Below are 23,562 nucleotides of genomic sequence, written 5' to 3'. Positions count from 1 at the left end.
TATTACCTGCCACCACATTATGGTCATTTATTTCAGGCAGCAGGTGGGGATGCATGGTGGAGAAGAAGTCCTTCTCAAGCAGGGTGAGACAGAGACAGGTTCCAGTTTGTCTACCAGGTACACCTCTAGCTGTCTCTATCCTAGTGAACTTCTCTTTCACCCACTCCTCTCATCCTGCCACTTTTTTAATGTACATATGGTCCAGACGTACTCGGCCTATGCAGTGTTTCCATCTGCCAACTGCTGCCACAATTCTGCCTTCTGTGTCGCACGTGTTACATGTAGGTACAGGCCTAGTAATTTTTTGTAGTGTTGAACTGCAAAGTGCACAATATTTTCTTTCTCCACCTCCATGAACTTGTGCTTCCTCCTCAGGACAGGAAGGATCTTGGGTACATATCTTGAAGGCAGCAGACAGGTAGCACAAGCAGTTGCCGGACCACATAGGGAGCAGTCAAGTAGTTGTACAGTGTTTGATGAAAAAGAGTCTTGGATGTGGGCTTCCTTTATGTGGTTTGAAAGTAATGAGTTTCAGCTGAAAGTAATTGATTTCAGGTGTATATACTTACTAGTTCATGTCATGTGTAGTTCTCACCTTCTCCGTCTCAAGAGCGGAGGCTTGAGCCTGAGTGTGAGCCTGTGCCCGAGTTCAAAACCTCCACCTTGGGTGTGGTGACTCTGCCCCAAGTGGGAGACTCCGCAGTCATAAAGATATTACTCGTAGGAGCCTTCATAAATACCGAAAAGTAGTAAACTTAGACTAACATCTAACCTTACCTTTGTGAATGGTGCCCTGAGTCTTTGAATTTTATGTTGGAGTTCTGCTTCTTTCAAAGTGTCTACTCCTTTGTTCTCTTGAAAGAAGTCTGTCACAGCAGGAGCAACTCCAAAGCTGGGAGCCCCACAACACAGGCCATAAGAGTGACTAGAGTTCAGACCTGGTTGTCAGCCACAGTGTGTATCTAAAGCGGGGGAAAGCATAAGCTGCATAATTTAGTGTAGCATAATCACATGAAATTGCCTAAAAGTTCCACAAGATTACACATAATTATGCGAGAAGAGTAATTCTGCATTTTGCTCTATTGCTTAACACAAAAATGCCCCCTCACATCTAAAAATGGTGAGAGTATGCATTTTGCAGTAAGAGGTATTGCTAAATGCAAAAGAATATTAATTGTAAGCGTGAACAGCCACTCGTGCTCACTAAATGTGCTTTTGGGGTAGGATGTATCACTCAACTTACCTCTGTCATGCAGCGAAATTTTCGTATAGCAAAATGCCTCCCTCACTTCCAAAATAGGTGTGAGAAGACATTTTGTGCTATGAAATAGAGCTAAATGTGATGTTGAGGCAGAATTTTCCCCGCAACCTATTCCCGACATCTAGCACCACTTACTTACCTCAAATTTGCTGTCAAAATAGACACAGGGAAAGCATTTTGCTTTAACCCCTTCAGCGCGGCGGGAATTCCCCCGCGGTGCTGAAGGGTTCGAGCGCGGGCGGGGCCATGACGGAACGGTTCCGTCATGAGCACAGCGCAACCGATGCTCATGACGGAACCGTTCCGTCATGGGCATGGAAGAGGTTAAGAAACAATGCTAAATGCAGCAGAACACAAATAGCGAGCATGAGAGGATGCTCACTTTAGCTAAATATGCTCTTGCAGTCGAATTGTTTTACCTCAGTTTATTCTTAATTGCGTGAGCAGGCATGATCTTGTTATTATCTATAATTCCACGTCAAAGAGTAACACAGAATTACCAAAATTACTACAATTACACCTGCTTAAATAAACTAACGCAGAGGCCTAATCAAAATCCCAGCCCTACTTTTTCTAAGTATCAGCCTCATCTCCTTCCTGAAATGTGCCCAGGTCCCTTCCTCGCGACCTCTCACTTAATAAAAGAGCACAGTTTGAAGTGTACAGGAGAAGCCTGTCTCATCCCCTCTTTAGTGCATGTCCCACCCAACTTACAGGAATGCAGCAATACATACATTTGTCTGGGGGATTCCTCTATATCCTCTCCTTACGTTTCACAATGCCAGTCTGGATATCCCAAAATGAAACCCAGGGTCCCCAATGCATTCTATCATTTTCAGATACAGAACCACCCAGTGCATGTATACATGCCCCCAGCCCACACATTCAACATGCATACACTGCAAAGTACTGCATTGTCCTTGTATTTTCGCCTTCCTATGCACACACACACACCCAACGCAGATACACCACCCATGTGCTGTGCAGCACCACACACAAAAGGGAAGTAGTCCAAGGTGTGAGTTAAGCACAGCAACTGAACTTTAAAATGAGTGAGCCTGTGGGCCTCACTCCAGTGGCACAGGTTAAAAAGGACCTGCTCACTTCTACTGATGACTAAATTGTCTGCGTCCACCATTGCGCTTGTGCTGCTTAACACATGGTGAAGGCAGTAGTTTTCCACCACTATGAGGGTAGCGCTTTGGGCAACTCTCTTGGTCCAACAAGACTGCATCCATGAGGTAGGCTATGTCATGGTGAACATGCATGATCCGCCTTTGCCTATGACAACAAAAATCTGCATTAGTGATCCAGATTGGAACTCAGGGCCAGGGTGCACGTCCATTACCTTGCCGAGGATTTTTCGGTCCCAAACCCCTTCAAAGGAAAATGGACTCGAATATGTCCCTTTGTAATTAAAATAGATTTATTTAAGCATTTCATCTCTTTTTTTTTTTCTTCGTCGCAATAGGTGGAGGCACCTCCAACAAAGGGACGCTGATGCCGATATAAACACACTTTTGCCAAATGACTGAATCCTAATGCTCCTGCCGAAGAATGTGCCACAGTAAACTGAAGACAGCATGGCTGGTGTGTCAGTGTCAATGGGCATGACTACTCCTTCAACATCAAACCCAAACACCCAGTATTGTGAAGTCTGCGATTGCATAGATGTCTACCTTGATGTCTTGCTGAATAAATCCTGGTTTAGGGAATCTTAGGTGCTGGGTTGTGATGGATAGGATAGCCTCCATCACATGCACCAATACTGCAGACACACACAAGTCTTTCTACACATGCCCTATAAAGAGCTTGGTGCCACCAGATGAGGCACTGCCTACAATTTGGTGTGGTACAAAAGGGGGTGGTGATGGACGTAGCATCAGAACCAATCAAACACTCACACCCAGTCAACAGATCTGGGTTTGATCCATCACCGTTCTTTAGCCCACTCTGCCACCCCAGTTCAGACATGGCCATATGCAAATCAGTCTGACCCTGTGCCTCATGGGAACAGTCCAGCCCGAACCGCCAAGCCATGCCTTCCCTTGACCGGAAACAAGCTTCCTAGGACCGGTTTCTGGAATTTCAGCCGTTTTCAGCCAGGCTTGCTTGAATCCAGTGGCAAAGTGAGCAAGGGACTCACGTCTGAGCATACCCTGCCAATTTATGGCGAACAAAGCGGTACAAAAGGGGGTGGTGATGGACGGAGCATCAGAACCAATCAAATACTCACACCCAGTCAACAGATCTGGGTTTGATCCATCACCGTTCTTTAGCCCACTCTGCCACCCCAGTTCAGACATGGCCATATGCAAATCAGTCTGACCCTGTGCCTCATGGGAACAGTCCAGCCCGAACTGCCAAGCCATGCCTTCCCTGGACCGGAAACAAGCTTCCTAGGACCGGTTTCTGGCATTTTAGCCGTCTTCAGCCAGGCTTGCTTGAATCCAGTGGCAAAGTGAGTAAGGGACTCACGTCTGAGCATACCCTGCCAACTTATGGCGGTGGTGATGGACGGAGCATCGGAACCAATCAAAAACTCACACCCAGTCAACAGATCTGGGTTTGATCCATCACCGTTCTTTAGCCCACTCTGCCACCCCAGTTCAGACATGGCCATATGCAAATCAGTCTGACCCTGTGCCTCATGGGAACAGTCCAGCCCGAACTGCCAAGCCATGCCTTCCCTGGACCGGAAACAAGCTTCCTAGGACCGGTTTCTGGCATTTCAGCCGTCTTCAGCCAGGCTTGCTTGAATCCAGTGGGAAAGTGAGCAAGGGAGGCAGTTCTGAGCATACCCTGCCAACTTATGGCGAACAAAGCGTTACAAAAGGGGGTGGTGATGGACGGAGCATCAGAACCAATCAAACACTCACACCCAGTCAACAGATCTGGGTTTGATCCATCACCGTTCTTTAGCCCACTCTGCCACCCCAGTTCAGACATGGCCATATGCAAATCAGTCTGACCCTGTGCCTCATGGGAACAGTCCAGCCCGAACTGCCAAGCCATGCCTTCCCTGGACCGGAAACAAGCTTCCCAGGACCGGTTTCTGGCCATGTCTGAACTGGTATCTGGTGGGGGAGGCTCTGCAGCTGTAGAGAGCAGGTCAGATCGGGGGCTGGGTAAATCAAACTGGGCTTCAAAGAGAGCAGAACAGTAAGGAATACCAGCTAATCCTACCCCCTCTTCTTCTAACCCAAGCCAGATGACAGGCCCAGGAATGGAATTTGAGAAGGGGAAGGGGGAGTGTTAAGTGAAATGAGCTACAACAGTGGGTTGGGTTAATCAGCTTTTACTCTAAATGAGAGAAAATCTCCATCTTGCATTTTAAAGTGCAGTGCTTTGTGGGGCAAGGAAATGCCACACTTTGGAGGAAGCTGTCATGCTTTTGGGTGGCACCTTGCACCTCATTGGACAGGGATGCCTCCTGATTGTCATCCCAGATCATTTAATAAATATGTGAGAGCTGCATAGCAACTAATTTTTTCTGCCTGGAACAACAAGAAGAAGGACTGCCCTCCTGATGGATGCCTAGTCTGCCCCAGACAGGATTGCTCCCTGAAGAATTGCCCCTGTTGCACACTTGTTACTACCGCCCAGAGGAGTTTGCCTCACTTCATAAAGGATTAAGAAATGGACTCTCTGAAAGCAACAGGTTAACAGAGCTTCCCTGCACAATCTCCCCCAGCCTACAGTGCGTCCAGTGGACTTTTAAGGATGTGGCCAGATGCATTGTGCGTATTGTAGTCCCAGCCTTCCAATGACCATCTCAGAACTTCTAGACCCTTGGATTTGCATTTTCGATAATTTGAACCCTCGAGCGGACCTTCAGGAACAGGTACCAGAGGTTTGGAAACATTTGGAGCAACTTTAGAAAAAGCTCCAGCAGTGGACCGACCCGGCAAGGAGAGTCAGGCTGACTACCTTCAACCACGACCGAGCATGGATTTCAGGTTGGTCCCGCTGGAAGCTCTGGAGCTCCAGAATTCCAGGATATGACCGATGCTTCGTGGTGAAGCAATCAGATGGCATTACATTGAAATCAACCTGCTGGAAGGTACCGCACGACGTCAAGAGAAAATCCTTCAGAAAAGTTTCTACACTTCGACCGGGGCTTCCCACTTATGGTTTCCGACGAGGGCTCCATCGTGGTCAGTCTGAAACATTGACTATATCCCTGTTAAGTGTGACCAGTTGCACCAAGTTGGCACTGTATGTTTTTAAGCACTATATAGTTATTAAGCTTTGAAAATTTGTATTTCGGGTTCCCTATATTGGATTTCTTTTAATTTTGGTGTCATTTTAAAGATAACAATATTTCCTATTTTTATTAATTGGTGTGGGATTTTGTTTATGTGTTGTGTCTTACTTAGTTAAAGTATTGGTGTTTTAAATGCTTTACACACCTGTCTCCAAAGTTAAGCCCGCCTGCTCAGTGCCAACTACCAGGCGGTGGGGAAGGGAATAATTAATTGGTACCTTGTCTGGGCCCTATATATTTTTTTCAGGTTTTAGTTTTATATAGCGCAAACTAGACCCAAGACATCGGGTATCACAGCGCTTTACATGAGCACCAGTTTGGTTACTGATGGACACATTGTTTTTTGTTAGACACGGGGACATTAAGTGATTTGCCCATAATCACAGGATGTTGAGCGTCATTGCCGAGACTTGAATCCAGCTTCGAGGTCGACCGCTCGAGCCGTAAGGCTACATTTTCTCCCCAATATTTCATTGGTGGCTCTGATTGCTAGTTGTGCATACTTACCCCTACCAATAATCTACCTTCCAACACTCTAACAGTAATATGTCAACATCGTCAACACCAGTGGAAAAATGTAACTTTAAAAGCTGCTGAACCTATTGATAAAACATAGGAAGGAAGGAGCTCGCTGTGAGCTATGCAAAATCTAAGCCACAGTACAGCACTTGGTGATATGTGAATATAGGTGGATTTGCAAGTGAAAAAAAGATGGCCTTGTCCTCAGTGTAAAAGAATCAGAAAAATAAAAATAGAAGACTATGCCACTGACATATTCTTGAGTGATATGTACAAATATGGGGATGTTGATGTCTTTGAGACTCAGGCAACTGAAAAAATTGAGAAGAAAGAAGTGAGCTACTTGTGGGCCTGGCCAATAATGCCTAGTAACTCTAGAGAGGAACAGAGGGGGATCAACAGTGTTGGAGGCTAGGGATAAGTCCACAATTATGATGACAGAAGAAAGTTGAATCAGGAAGACAATTGTGATACTTAGGAAGTCGCTTATCTGTGGATTGTAGCATACATGAGCAGAGTTTGAAAGTTATTAGAGGAAAGCCATAGTGAGAGGCATTGGACTACCAGTTTTTTCAATATCTTAAAATGAAACTGAGCGAACTAACTATTGCATATATTACCCATCAAGCTGGTAAGTGCTGAAAGTTCCCTGGCCACCTTACCCAACAGCTGAGCTGTTTTCAGCAACTAGGTAAGTTCATGCTTCACCCTTCATCACCATTTTCCAGAAATGGCATCCTGACCAAATTTACATTCTCCTCCCCACATGTTTGGAATTGCAAAAGAGTCCATGGTTTGTACTTTGTCCCGGCATAGCCTTGAAAATAAGTTGAAATGAGGAATAATATTGTTGTTCACATTTTTTTTAAAATCGTGTCAACAAACGTTAGAGGTTCTAGAATGTACCTGGAAACAGATTCTGAAACAGGCATGGAGGACAATATTTATTTTTTCACCTCTACGTTTGCAATATTTGAAGACATGGGCAATATTATCTATTTTTGCACTTTCAACCTACTTACAGCTTATGTGAGCAATAGGTGTTCAACCTATAGGAAAACTACTCATTTTTTTATTTTACCATTGTGTTATTGCTTTAGCTTGTGTGTAGCTTTCAAAAGAAATTAACCATTGAAAGAGGTAAGAAATTATTATAAATAGGAAGAATATGAAATTGGTCACAAGGTTTATGTTAGAAATCAGGTTGTTGGCAGAGGGGGGTGAGTCATTCTCAAACAGCAGCTGCAATCACTATCAGTGTGAACCACGTAGATGTCACCAAATTAACCTTTGATTAACCCTCTGGTAGCTTGGCACAAAAGCAGTCAGGCCTGACTTAGAAGCAATGTGTAAAGTATGTATGCAGTACCAAAACCATAACAACGTGAAAAGTCTCTCAACAGTTTAGAAATATAGAGAACATTCTAATAGATTATTTGACACCAAGATGACAAAAATCAATTCAGTAGAAGTGGAGTTATGAATTACACAAACTTAAAGTGAAAATTGGCAGGTAGAAGATCAAAGCACCAGCAGCAGACATCTAGTCACGCAAGACCCGGCAAAAATTGAAAATTGTGGCCAACTGCAATGAAGCGCGGTTCGGATATACAAAGTGGATTGGAAGCAGTCTATGCTTAACTTCGGACTTATCAGAAATTTTGAAGAAAAGTGTCTGAGAAGATGAAGTTCAATGAGGCAAAGCAGCCAGTGGTCGATGAGGAGGAAGCATCCGGTAGCAACTGGGCAAAGTATTTTGTGAGGGGACATAAATACTTCACATTTAGTGTGGCATGATCATGGGGTCATATCTCAATATAAAACAATTTCAGATATGTCTTCTTTAGTTTGTATTAGTATTTATATCTAGACAGAACATTAAGATACATACATAAGAAGACTTGAACTATAGCAGTACCACATAAACATGTTTATCAAGTTATCATACTGGAAAGTAGTGAATCCTACAGCAGCTTGCCCCCAAAAGGGGCTGTTTAGACTATTCATTGAGATATGTCTATGATATATTTGGAGGGAAATCAACCATCGTTGCCTGAGATGTCTCTTCCTCCTATGCAAGTTACGATTCCGTTAAAATCTAACTCACTTTGTGGGCTGGTCCATATAATATGCAGGACATATTGTCCCCATGCAATAGTTATGTTGCTATTGTATGTGCTTTTATCTGTGATTTAAAAGTTGAAAAAAAGCCTATCTACTTGGGCGAAAGAATCGATTTTCTGTGCACAGTGCATTTGGCCGATATTCACATTGGTAACTTTGGTATGGTGGCCATCATATTCTGTCAAACACGTTTCTTCGGTATGCAGCGTATTTTTTACAGAGAGGTTACAAATGGGCACGGTCTTGTGTACGATACAGGGACTTGCAGTTGGAATGCTAGGTAAAGCATATTCAGGATCCCCCATGTTAACCCATACTAAAACAGTAACATAAAGTGTTTGGTTGCCCTTTTCTGCACAAAAACAATCCTGCCTGCAAAAGAGGCACCCTTGCATTGTGGTGCAAGGGTGCCTACCTTGACCCTAGGCTGCCAAAACGGCACCAGAGCAGGCAGAAAGGACAGGAATGCACCATGTTGCTTAAAGATGTTGCATTCCTGCCCTTTCACTTTGGCATAGTGCTGCAAAAAAGGGTACCTTGCCACGCTATCCTACACCAAAATGCCATAAATGAGGCCTCTAGTATCTAGTGGTGCATTTCTGCATGTGGAACACCATATGGTGGCAATGTCTGAACAGAAGTCCATTTGGCAGCCTCCCCTTTTCAGTGGTAACTCTCCCATACTGACCCTGACTTAGCTGTTCCACCGATCTCTAATATATCAAGGCTTCATCAGATTTATACTAGTGTGCAACACCTGTCGGGAAAACAGAAAGCAATTCTACTCCCCCCAGCATCAGAACATAATGGAGTAGGACCTTTGTGCACAAAATAATTTTTGTGCTACAGAATGTGAGGATGTGGCTCCTATGTCCATTCCAATTTTAATGTGAAAATGTGTAGGCCGCACCCTCTGCAATGAATCAGTTAATAATTAAAAAAACATTAGATTCACCTAGGCAATTACAAACATCAATTCTTCAGGTATATCTTTGACCTGAAAATCAGTTGTGAAAGAGAAATGCAATGTGCATTGGAACTTAACCTTATTAGTGGGTATCAGTGTCAAAATACATCCTCTAAATGTAAATTATGCCATCTTCGTCATTGTGAGAAAGTGCCCTCTTTTTGCATGATTGCCCCCACTTTTTATCAAACTGTTGATATACTTTGACTGAGTGTGCCCTGGGTTCCTGCCAACCAGGTACCTAAGGCCTATGTTCTTTCCCTAAACTGCATTGATTCGAAACCAAATTGGCACTCTTTGACCACATGTAAGTCCCTTGTAACTGGTACCATTGGTACCAAGGGCACTGCGGCCAGGGAAGGCCCCTAAGGGCTTGAGTACTTATTGTGCCACCATTTGGGGTCCTGTACCTTTACACCCAACACAGCCATTGCAGGTGAATGGTGGACATGGCACACATCCCTCTGTGCCATGCCTACAACCCACTGCCCTCTAGGAGGGTGCACTATACCAGAAGTGAGGGTAAAGGGGTATGAGCCCTGCAACCCTACAGTGTCTAAACCAATTCTTAGACATTGTAACTGCAGTAATGCCATTAAGAGTGTATGGTGTTGGGAGTTTGTCATTATGAACTCCAGAGCACCATAATGGCTTTACTGAAAACTGGGAAGTTTGGTATCAAACTTCTCAGCACATTAAACACACACTGATGCCAATTAGGGATTTAGAAAAATGCACTCAGAGAGCATCTTAGAGATGCCCCCTGAAAAACGACCTAGCTCTAGTGTCCTGACTGAGTGGCTGCTGGTCAGCTGTCACCACCAGACATGTTTCTGGACCCCTGAGTTGAGAGCCTGCTGCTCTCGGGGGTCTGAAACAATGCACACCCTGAGACGAGGTGCCAAGCCTCCTCCCCCAGGATGGGCAGGGTCCAAAGAGTAAGCTTCAAAGGTTTGCTGCCTTTGTGAGCTACCTCAGCCATTTGCTGCTTCCAGCAAATGGCCCCTACCGGTTCTGACCGCCACTTTGGGAGGGAGAATCGGTGGGAAAACCAAGTGAGGAAGGGAGGTGTTTATACCTTTGCCAACCCCACTGCTCAGGCAGGGGAGGTGAGGTGAAGCACAACTCTCAGTCCCCGCCATCTTGCAGATGGGGGACTCAGCCAACCAGAGAGAGGCATATGCCCCCTCCCAATGGAGGGTGGCATAATAGGAGTTGTGCCCATCCCAAGGAATGGACCCATTGGTCCCGACCTGTACCTACCTGTAACACCCCTAACTTTAGTATTTAGGGGCAACCCTGAACCTTGCCTCCTCAGAGAAGAACCAACCAGAAGAGAGGGACCGAAGAAGCCATGCTGAACTAAGAAGAGGCGGACGCCCACTGACTTGGCCCCAGCCCTACTGACCTATTCCCACCTCGAACCTTCTCCAGCAAAATACCGGTGAGTGGTAAAGCCAGCAACCCCCAAGATCCTGGAGGACCTGCCCTGCCTTCCCAAATCAACACTTTGTCTCCCGTGAGCACTGGATTTGCTCACCCACAGACTGTCAAAATCTGAACCACTCTGCACCTGACAACCCCGGCCCGAGTTTGAGTGGTCCAAAGCCATGAAGAGGTCTCCCCGGTAATCCTGACCCAAGATCTGGTGATCTCTGACCTGCCTTGAATCTGCAACCAACGCCTGCAGCCCCATTCTGGAGGATGATTGCGACCAGAGCTGGTGAGGAAACTCGATGCCAAAAGACAACCCTGCACCCGACGTCCAGCGTAATTGGGTGGGCCAACTGATGGTTTCCCAGCATCCCCAGGCATTCTACCTTACCTCGTGGCTGTCCAGTCAATTGAATTCTGTGAAAAAGTGGCTCCTATATTTCGATATGAAGCTGTCCATTCTACCTGAGTCCAGAGACATAATCTTGAAACTATGCCATTCTTCTTCTCTGTCGTGTAAGGGGGACAAGGGAAACCCTACTCACACGGAACCAGGGTAAGTATTATATTAATAGAAACAATGGTTACTGTGGATAATGTGATTAATAATAAATGAAGGTGAGCACAATGGCAGTGAAACAACGAGTTAGATGGATGTCCCAAGGAGAATGAAACCATATACCACTCAAAGTTTGGTAATTGCAACAGTTATTTATATATATGACCTTCAAATGTAAATACAAAAAAGCAGTTCAAAAGTGTCCCCAGTGAACATGGAACCTATTAAAATAGTGACAATGTACAATGAACACAGCTTCCTTATTTAATCATAGGGGCTGGTGTTTCGACCCTCTTTATAGTAAGAGGTTTCTTTAGGACTTAATAATATAGGGACATCTAGAGAAACAATAGAAAAAATAATGGCGTCAGTGTAGAGGCCAAAACAACTACAAGGCTATGTGGACGGGTCTGGGAAAATGGCTGTACCTGTGAAAAAGCAACCTCTGTCAGAGTGACATCTGTGCACCACAAGGAGGTGAAAGTGTAAGAAAGGTACTCACAGGGAACCCAGCCGGGCACTGCACACAATGGCAGGCAAGGGGGGAGAAAAAGTAAATGGAAACTTAGGTATTGACTAATATAGTGATATAATAGGAAAATTAACATGGTGGATAAGACAACCTCTCCCCTGCGAGGGGAACTGACAGCAGTAGTAATTTTAATTAATAGCCAGGCCGACCGTGAAAGAATGTCAGAAAACCTGAGTGAGGGGCGACACGTCAATCGGTGTAGGTTACGAGGGTCTCTAAAAGGGGGAAAGGATTATTAATAAGGTCATCTCTGTGATAGTTAGAAGGGGTGGAAAAACAATTGACAATATTCAGGACCCTTACGGAGGTAGCTGTAATTAGTATCAAGTGTGTTGATACTCCCACTCCGACCAGCGAGGGTAAACATAACATCCAAATGTGCTCTAGATCCGCACCAACATGTCTGTCCGTGTATCTTAAAATATTGGGGAATTAATGAGGGAAAAACAGTCAAAACAGGATGTAGGCAGAAGTGTCACAAATATTAGTAGAGCTGTACTCTTACCGTCTTGAGAATTAGACAATCTGGATATAAAGACCTAAAAACGTGTGCAGCCGCTGTGCATTAGGAAGGAGAATTTGCCCGAGTCCGTCTCCCCTTGTTGAATGACAAGGGGCGGCACTCACGGCAGGATTTTTATAGATGCTGCGGTATTACCCACCAAAACCAGACGTCAAGGCATCACTAGCGAGTTTTTCCAGATGATGCTATCCGGTTATCTGTAATCTATCAGTAGGGCTGAAACCAACAGGGATATGACATGTTGCAGTCAACATAGAAGAAACACCTTATCTAATGCGAAAGGTTTGTGCAGTAAGCATTGGGTCGAATTGTGTTCACTGTCACCACCTAATATAACAAGAGAATACAGAGAAGGAAAAGTAAGCGTCTACCATCATGGTGGTAGGGCGGAAGAATGTAAATCCTAGCATGTAAATAAGTGAGTTAAAGAGGGCTTGGGTGCGATTGTTAGCTAATTCAAGGCAAATAAGATGTCTGAAATGCCCAGGGTGCTTGAAATAGAGACAAAGATTACAGAAGGATAGTTGGAATATCAAAATGCCATTGCATGCAATTTTCTATCAGACAGGGAAGCGTTATCTACACAGATGTACAAGCGGTAGTGATGTGAGGTAATTAGGCCTGGGCGGCAAATTCCGTTCCGTTCGCGGAATTTGCGGAATTTGGGTAATTTCGCGTTCCGCGGAGAATGCGAAATTGTCCAAAAATCTGCGTTCCGCGATTTCGCGAAATTTTTTGCTTGTTCGCGTTCTCAATATGCGTGTTCTCGAGATATTTCACCCCGAGCACGCAAACAGTGATCGCGAACAGGAAAAAAGTATCGCGAACAAGCAATTCCGCGTGTTCGCGGAATTTCTGCGTGTTCGCGGAGATTTTTTACCATTTCGCGGAGATTTGCGTAACGCGATTACCAAATTCCGCCCACCCATAGAGGTAATATATATATATGGAATTCAAGTTAATGCAGATGTGTGATACATCTGCGGGGCTTAACTTAGAACCTGAATTTAACAATGTATAAGTGGAATACATAAAGTATAACGGGTAGTGGTAAAAAAATAAGCCTCGATTTCCAGAGAATCGAACATGTGACAACAAAGGTAATAGTCTTTCAGTTCAGTATTGTAGGCACAAAACCACACCATTCATCAGCCGAGTTTAAACCTTGGGTAATGGAATTAGTTCTTTCAATCCAATGACATTCCAGTCTTTGCATGATGTGCGTCAGGTCTGCTCTGTTGCCTTATCAATGACCTGCCATTTTATGTCATCTGCTGTGTGATTCTTTTCCACAAAATGGGTCACCAATGGAGCATTTAGTACGGAGCATCTGATCCGACTGCAATGTTGTCCTATTCGTATTTTAATAGGTTGTGTTGTCTGACCAATGCATGGTAAGTTACAGGGACAACATAAACAATAGACCACATTGTGAGTATTACATTTTGAGAAAAAGTTCAGTACTTGTCTGACATTAGCATGCTCAAATGTATTGGTATCAAATGTAAAGGCACAAGAACACAATTGCTGCATTTAAAGTGTCCTTTGATATCTGGAAGGCCCCAAGCCGATTCCAGAGTTCTTGTTTTGCACGTAGTCGTGCCCTCTGTGGAGGAATGTATTAACTGATCTTTCACATTTTCTCCCCGTTTGAAGGCAAACATGGGGGATTCTATTCGTAGAATCATTATTTTTTATTAAATCCCAATTTCACAACATGTCACTTTTTTAATAGGTTCCATGTTGACTGGGGACACTTTTGCATTGCTTTTTTGTATTTACATTTGAAGGTCATATATGTAAAAAACTGTTGTAATTACCAAACGTAGGGGCATATAAACAAGGGCTTTATCTCTGCTTTTTTGGCTTTAAAAGCCAAAAAAGGAGAGATAAAACCAGCGCCCTATCAACAACAGGGTACTAACATGCAAATTTGCATGTTAGCACCCTTTTACTCTACGCTTCCCCTTGCATCTCTAATGAGATGCAAAGGGGGCGTTCCAGAGTAAAATAATAGGAGAAATGTCGCTAACCCTGTTAGAGACAAAAAAAGCAGCGCTAACCGCGGTTAACGCTGCTTTTTTACGTCTGGTATTTTTCTGACTTAGCCATGATATCCTATGGAAGGAGGATATCATGGCTAAGTTTGCCTGTCCCTATCAACAAGGTAACGTGAGATTATCGCTGGCTTTCCAGCGATAATCTCACGTTAGCCTGTTAGCGTGAGGATTTTTATCGCTAATGAGATAAGCGTTGCTAATAGCACGCTATCTCAGCGATAAAAATTCACGCTAGCCGGCGATAATTATCCTAGCGCTAAATGCGCTTAGAGATAATTATCGCCGGTTGTTGTTGATATGCCCCTTTGAGTGGTATATGGTTTCATTCACCTTGGGACATCCATCTAACCCATTCTTCTTCTCTGGCTGGACATCCTGGAATAGCAACAACCCGAGTTATGCCTTCAATGGTTTTGGTGGGAGACACTAGGATAAGTGCAGGTCTTTGAGAACTCTTGTAAGATTTGTGCTACCAATAAAGCCACATAGGCACCAACTGCAGATCTTCTGCAACTACTCGTGGTTCTCGCCTACCCGTGGCACACCATCAGCATGGATTTAGTTACGGATCTCCCAAAAGACCTAGGTCAGACCACCATTCTTGTAAAGGTAGACTTTTTCTCCAAAATAGCTCACTTTGCCTCTCTTACCAAAACTTCCCACAACATTTATTCAACACATTATAAGACCTCATGGAATACCTTCATCAATAGTCTCTGATTCGGAACCACAATTTGTGCTGAAGGCTTGGCGGGAAGTATGCTCAACTCTATAAATGGACTTCCAGTTGTCATCAGTATATGATCCACAATTGGATGGGCAAACAGAATGTACCAATCAGTCTATGGAACAGTACCTACATTGTTTATTATCCATTTTTACCAGCAGTTGGGTTACAGCATTACTTGTAGCCAACTTTGCCTATAACAACAGCCATCATTCTTTGCTGGGCATATCTACATATACCTACACAGCCTACATACAAGGTACTAGCAGTTCACTCACTTTTTGTACCACACTAATAGACATATGGAAACTGTTCAAACACACCTACAGGCTACTAGAGAGACCATGAAGAGACAGGCAGATAGGCATAAATGGCTAGCTCCTTCATATGTCCCAAGTGACTTTGTTTGGTTAGCTTCCAAGAATTTGCATTTGTAGGGTTCCATAAAACTCTAGCTGCTGTATGTTGAACACTTTAAGATCTTAGAAATCATAAATCCAGTTGCCATGAAGCTAGAATTACCTGCTAAGTATCAGCTACATCCTGTGTTTTATACCTCCTTACTCAAGCACCTTACTCCCACTACACACCCCACTCTACCTCCACCCCTGCTTGTGGTTGAGGAACTCGAGGAATATGAGGTTAACCATATCCTTGAGGGGGTACTGTCATGACCCGCACTAGTTACTCAGTCTATGCCTCTCTTGTGCCGGGTTTTTAATTGGTGCTTATGGTGATCATACATTGTTTCATGGTGGTGATAGACAGGGTGTTTGGGGGGCTCCTCTGGTGTTTTGGGAGTTTCACCCTCACCTTTTTAGTATGGCCTCCTTTCATTCCATAAAAATTGCCACTGTAACTTGAGAACTCGCGAGGTCTCAGATTATGGTATGTGCGGCAGTCATGTGATCATTATTAGAGCGACCATCAAGTGATCCGAACCATGGTCTATTTAAATTGCATCCTGCGTATCCTTGATGCTTGGCTTCATTTACCCCAATGAGAGAGAAGGATCTTCCAATGCTGTCTCTGAAATCGAAACATTAGTATAGAGTCTACCCTGTAAGCCCAGTACGCAGCTCCTTTCCTTGTTTACTCAGCCTATTCATTGAGGCTACAAGACTGTCTTCTATTAATTTATGTAGTTTTTGTAGACCATGAAGGGACAGGTAGATAGGCATATATTCTAAATCCAACACCTAGTGCGCCCCTACAACAAGTCGTTGAAATAACTTGCGATGTAATGGTTCGCATTGTAATAACGCGGTCGTTGGAATAACCCCGTTGCAAAGGCATGCGCGGTAAGGAATGCGTTGTTATGGCGGTTTCCTGTCAAAATCAGACAAAGTTATGTTACCGATGGAGGTAATGTGGTAGAAATGTAGGTCACTGTAGTGCAGAGCCCATGGGATTGATGTGATGGTACATAATGACAGGGTAATGTATTGTATTGTATTGTAATTGCATTTATATAGCGCTTACTACCCCTGATAAGGTGTCTAAGTGCTTTTTCGGTAAGAGGCACACTACTCCGGAATCCATAAAGGATTACTGGTGAATTAGTATAGTGAAATATGAAAGTAATTTGAGTGGTGGATATGTTAGTCAGTTATTTGGATTAAGATGGAAGAAAAAAGAGTCTATACTTTTTTTTTGGGGGGGGGAGTTTCTAGGAGGGGTTTTGGGTGAGTAAAAATTACTACATTCTAGGGCCAAACCTAAATTGCTTGCAGCTGAACATACCTGGATGAAAATATTTGGACATCTGGTAAACCATTCTCACGAACCCAGCGCTGCACTGGTCGGAAACAATCATTTACACATATAGTTGTAGGATGATATTCTCATCCATTGTTTTAAATACAATCAGGACTCTCCTTCAGTAATACCTTGTAGAAACTGCAATTTCATTATAAGACAGTAAGTTCTGTTCTGTAAAAACAAAGCTTCCTCGCAACTACCACTGCAACTTGCTCAATGGGTTTACAATAAACAAGTTCAAGTGTAGAAACCATTGACCAATTTGCTGACTTAAGAATATATAATGATGTAATAATGTAATGGAGAAGAAGGCAGGACATTGGAAGTAATGATGTTTGAAGTATTGATATCCATCACTCTGTTATTTTAGGATTCTAATGGGGTGTGTAGAAGTGAGGTCAGCCTATCTGTAGAAAGGAGAGTCAACAATATCATCGAAAGACTTGCCTCACTTTTGAATGAGGTTAGCATATTCTGCATGACATAGACGCTCGGCCATTGTAGCTACTAAGGCCCCCTAACAACATTAACATTGTTCATTTTGTTTTCCCTGCACAGACCCCAGTTTCTCCATATTTGCATCTTGATTTTTGTTTTCTTCTAATGAATCATAACCTTGAGGCAACTTTGCATATAATTATATTTTTAAATTATTGAAAAAAGAGCTTGCCTTGAGGGCAGTATGGAAATCTTGTCTTAAATCACTAACCTGCTTCAGAAGCTGGTACAGCGTTTTTGCGGGGTTTGAAATTCGCTCTTTGCTGGTCTTTCGCAAAGAGATGTTTTCATTCAGGATCACATGCCTTGAGGTGGAACACTCCTCTAACAGTGCAATGATGGGAAGGGCAGCAGTCAGTTCAACACAGATCCAGGTAGGTCACTCTGTCCCCGAAGTCTCGCAGCGCACCGTAGGTGTTACTAAGTCCTTCATGTACAGGTTCTTCTCTTCTTCAGGCAGCTAATCTATGGATCACTTTTCTAGGTAGATCCTTTCAGCAGGGATACTGCTTATACCACTCTCTTCTCAGTGACAGTCCCATTGCTCAAACCTCTTCCCAATATCATCCTGGAGGATTGTTGTGGGACTTTCAGGTCTCTTCGGTGCATGAGATGAAGGCTCGCAGCCAAAGACAGCAGGCCTGGAACTCACAAAACCTCTTTAGTCCACTGATATGGATTGTCTGACAATGGTTGATTAGACACCCCTGGAATGGCTTGGTTTTTTTTCCTTCAACATTTTAATTTACCATTCTAATATTGCCTTCTGCCATGTTAGAATGGTAGGATGAATCATTTGCTACCATGTGCCATGATGGAGGCACTCACATTTGTGGTCAAAGCACAGCACATGCATACTTTCTAATGTGTGAATGCAAAGGTATTATGGTGCAAGGTCACCAACTTGGAATCAGTTTCCATTGATAGGAATCACATTCCAAGATTGCTGGTCATGCATATGCATGCTACATAATGCATGCATTTGCATGCAATCGAGGGGATTTAAACTCTGTCATACTGATCTCTGTTGTCTCTTCTCCACCTCTAATTTATTCCTCGGCTGGATCATTAACTCAGTTATATTTATTTGCTAACTTGGTCCTCCAATGGAGCTTCTTGTGACGCACTAAGGGGAAAAAGAGTTAACTTAACTTGTTTCGATCAATACATTTACAGTGCAACTAATTGCCCACAAATGAGGACCAGGAATCTGTAGGCAATTTTAAGAGGTTTATTACAAGTTAGAGATTAGATTAAAATAGCTCACTGCAGTATCAAACTGTATAGATGCTGTTTTGCTATAGGGAGGTCTAGCCTCCTAAAAAAATTTAAGTGAACAAGAATCAAACAAACAAGCAGCTCTGTAGCCGGTATAGAAAACAACAACATTAATATCTGATGTTATGAATACAATCTAGCTTGGTCTTTCTTAGGTATTAGCCATTCACTTCTCTCAGAGACATTCTAAGGCACATAGCACTTTACAGCACAAACTTACAAAAGACAATAGGGATTAGGCAAAAGAGTCCAAGAAGTAGTAGTGGTAACATTGCGGTAGATCCCTTCAGGTGTCTTCAGTGTATCCAGAAAATGTTGGTCTTAACCACGCAAAAGGAATAACTTAATGTGGCATGGGAAGTGTCTATAAAAGTCCATTCAAATGGGACTAGGGATCTGGGGCTTTGGGAAAGGTTAGGGAAATTGGTTCAGGTTGGTGTCCATGAAAGTTCTTCAGCAAAGTAAGCTCAGCATATGATCTGTAAGAAAGTCCGAAATCATCTGCCCATCATCTCTCATCTGTGATCAATCGCAACTTCTTTCCTCTGTCCAGGGCAGCTGATAAATATAATTCACAAGGTACATTGTTAACTCACATTTTGGTACATCATCAATAGTAGTTCATTGCATTTGTTTAAACAATCCTTATAGTTTCCATATAGTATGTTCTGCAACAGTGGGAAAAGGTCCCACTATAGACATGGCAACTGCATCTCGGTCCCACACTCATGGGTAAAGAAAACAGTCCACTGTTATTTCACAGAGTTCTGATGTCATCATCGTTAAAATCCATTCCCAAGCATGTATTTAATACTTGTTACAAGAAATGTATCAATTCATCTAACAGTGGGTGAGAACTCCTGCAAAATAACCAAGCCAGCAACATGCAAGAATAAATGGATTCTCATGAGAGCAGACTTTAGGCATTTAATATAAAACAGTTAACTTTAAGCATTAAATCAATAGTGCACCTTTGTATATAAGAGTGCACATTTAAAACCGCTATGCAAACATTAAATTGCTTGTTAATACTATAATCTAATAATTCACGTAATGAGCAATTAAACTGCATAACAGTGAGTATGCGGTAGAAGTACATTCATAAATATTTAAGTGTAACATAAATACATATATTCATAAACTTTTATCGTTCAACATAATTTTACATAAGGCACATACAAGGATAATTTATAACTAAGACCAACATTTCTAGCAGTTACACAGACAGAACTGCACCTGTTTATACATCAGGTGTAAAGCTTCAGAAATAAAACACATTGACCCCTGTTAAGGAATCACAACTTTATCAAATGATTCTCCTTAGAGTCTTAGTATACATTCTAAGTGAGTAATTAAAACATTCTAAAATGAAGACCCTCCTCATCAGCAGTATCAGGTGTAACGTGTAAGACTCATAAAGACATGTAATTTTCATATGCAAAGCGCATGTTCATTCGGTGTGTCATGAATCAGTGACATTTGGATATTTGTGACCTGTAAAGAATGGGCAACTTTACGCTGCACCACATGCAAACAGAAGCAATAGCTTGGCCATTTAAAGCCAAGGCCTATTGCTTTGCCAATGATTGTTAACAGTAGGAACCAACAGGCAACTCTCCCCATGTAGAAACCATAAAAAGGCCTGGTTTGAAATCTATTGTCTATCATGGCTACCACGGCCAGTGTTTCTCAATCTGGGAAGAGGACATTAGCCATTCTCAACAATAGGGTAGACACTTACTGCACTAATATAGACCACAGAGGCCCCCTTTGCGTCTGGTGTCACTCTAACCCAAACGCCTTCATTGTACATGAAACTTCGTCATGGGTGGAGGGGGGAAATCAAAAACATACAGACACTTGCAAGGGGAAATTAGGGTTATGATGCAGGCTCCACTGAGCCACGCAGGGGGTGTTCCCATCCCAACTTGGACCCATCGAGAAACACCCATAAAGGTGCTTCTAGATACAGATTTTACCATAGTTGTGTAAGTTTCATTGAACCCAATTCAATTTGCGAGAATAGAATTCCTCTGAATGACGACTGGGAATTTTCCCTTTTCACTGATTTTTTTGTACACCTAAGGCACCAGCATATCCTACAAATGATTTTAGCAATGGTGCACTGGAGTTTGGTATTTATGACAGGGCTTTATCGATCACCCCTCCCTTGGTTTATGCTAGGTGGATTTTCCATGACACTATAGCGCATAGACCTGAAGACGCCTACAGTGCTTTGATCATAAGATAATGAAGTGTGCATGCAAATGCAGTGTAAAGTATCCCCAGGCAAAGTACAGAAAAGCTGCATGCAGCTCTGGCATTTTCTGTGTATGCATGAAGTAAAACAATTTCTTAAGCAATTGCCATATTCAGAGTATTGAAATTTCATGAGAATGAAAATTTGTAAAGAATGTCAATGTAATTTGTAATGTACTAAATCAGCAAAGCAAGAGGGCTTCCTAATGATCTTAAAGTGTCACGTTGAGGTTATAGACTGACCACAGTGGCCATGAGGAAACAGAAGTCCGGATATTACTGGTTTACAAAATGAAAACCACATCATACAGTTTAGGAGCCATATGCTGAGGGCCTACAGCGGTCATCATTTACTAAGAGAAAACACATGTTTATAAGTGAAAAAGAATGGGTTTCTCAGCACAAGACACTTTAAATCAAGCAGTTAATGAAACTAGGATTTTCTTGAGATTTGAAAAGAAGGTACATGAGAATGAGTAACTATTAGACACAAAGGGTATGGATCCGCGAGTTAACATTTGAGTAATTTTGTAATTTTTTTCTTAGGAAAATTACTCATCTCATAAATTACCATCATGCTTAACAGAATACAGATTCCTGCGTAAAAAAAGTTCTCTTGCATCAGAAGTTTAGAATCATGTGTGTATTTGTGTGTTTGTCTGTGTCTATGTAACGTATACAAATGTGTTGTACTATAATATCCATTCTCCTTTAATAGTCATTTGCTTGCAATTCCCTGCTTGTATTCCACATTGTGACATGGGATTGTCAATTAACAAAGACTTAAATGCTTGTTTAATTTCTTTGACTGTTGATAACTTCACTAAACATTCCCTGCATTCTAAATACACATTCTAGCTTTGTGTTTCATAGAGGATGCTCCATTAGCTGTATATACTTTTTCTTTTTATACACAATAAAAAAGAAATGGAGACCTCTGGGTAGTTCCTATATTTTTCAAGTGGAGAGCAGCTCATTTATGTGAAACAATCTAACGCACTACTGACACTATGCAAATGCTAACCACAAATATCTGTTTTTCTAGCAGAGTTTTTAAGCATAGGATTAGCACAGTGTCATCCACGCCCATCTGGAACAGTGACAAAGTTCTTTGCCATTTTTGCAGTAAAGTCTTTAAGCACAGGATTAGCTAGTGCTATCTATTCTGAACTGAAAGATATGCAGCAAGTGTATATTTCTAACTTTTTAGTGAGAATAGTAGGGTCAAGGAAGTAAATTTGTATCTCAATATTAATTAAGTCAAATAATCTACATGATTTGGTGACAAATCATATTAGTACCCCTTCTCAAAAGGAGCCTATTGCCTCTATCACCCCTGATGAAATTACAACACCTCACAAGGCGAGGAAAGCAACTAAAGGACTTGTTGGATGCTCAAGTATTAAATGCTGCAAAAATTTCCTGCAGCTGATTGGGCAATAAGGGTCATTCAGCACCTGTCGGTTGTGACATGGTCCACAACATAAAAGGAGCGATTATGGGTAATTTAGAAAACAATAAAACACACATCTTCTTTGCAGCCAACAAGTATGCTGAGCAACTCAGTTCATCTTCAATTGCTCCAGAATAAACTGTTCTCAGAGATGTCCCGGTTTTGTAGACATCTCAAAGGAAAGATTTGTTTTAGCTAAAACAAAAAGTTGCTTACTGGATGAAGAAACACTCTCGGTGTACACAAGATCATTTTGAGGAAGTTATTGTAGTCTGGAGGGTATCATTGGTGGGTACTTGTCATGAATACTTCCCAGGAGAATTGTATGGTAATCAACTTTAAAAACCCATCCTTTACAGGGAGTTTGTTATGCAGACTGAAATACTTGGAGAAGGCAGATAGTAGAATTAAGGCCCTCTGTTGGGGTTCTTTTCATAGAGCGGCAGATTGTCAGCATCAAGAGCTTATAATACTGAACAATCCCCCTAATAACGACCAACAGAGACATTACATTGTCATTGTTAGTAATGCTTTTGAAAAGCTTGGTTTCCTTGATGAAAATTATTTACTTCTGCTCTCTGGCATATCAGCCAAAAATAATATAAGTAATTATGGCAGTGCACAGGATAAAGTGGCTGACAAAATAGTCTCTAACAGTGATACTGATAACATTCTAGCTCTGTCCAGCAACTTTAAAGGACTATCTGTTAAGGTAGTATCATTGAACGTTACAGGGATGCAAAATAAGCGGACAAACCCTGATTGGCTGATATTTATACACCAGTTCGATATAGTACGGGACACCTGGTGAAGAAAGGAAATGATATGCCCTAGGTGGGGAAACGCCCAATGCTGATGCTGCTATATGAGAATGAAGCAAAAACCAAAGGAAATGATGGACGGAGTGTTGAACATTGCAAGCACTCACCCCCAGTCAACTGATCTGGGTTTAATCCATCACCGTTCTTTAGCCCACTCTGCCACCCCAGTTCAGACATGGCCATATGCAAATCAGTCTGACCCTGTGCCTCATGGGAACAGTCCAGCCCGAACTGCCAAGCCATGTCTTCCCTGGACCGGAAACAAGCTTCCTAGGACCGGTTTCTGGCATTTCAGCCGTCTTCAGCCAGGCTTGCTTGAATCCAGTGGCAAAGTGAGCAAGGGACTCACGTCTGAGCATACCCTGCCAACTTATGGCGAACAAAGCAAAAACCAAAGGAAATGATGGACGGAGTGTTGAACATTGCAAGCACTCACCCCCAGTCAACTGATCTGGGTTTAATCCATCACCGTTCTTTAGCCCACTCTGCCACCCCAGTTCAGACATGGCCATATGCAAA

Source organism: Triturus cristatus, chromosome 8, assembly GCF_964204655.1.
Source record: "Triturus cristatus chromosome 8, aTriCri1.1, whole genome shotgun sequence".
In the NCBI taxonomy this organism is placed as follows: domain Eukaryota; kingdom Metazoa; phylum Chordata; class Amphibia; order Caudata; family Salamandridae; genus Triturus; species Triturus cristatus.
The sequence above is the reverse complement of the archived record's forward strand: the minus strand, read 5'-3'. Positions refer to the sequence as shown.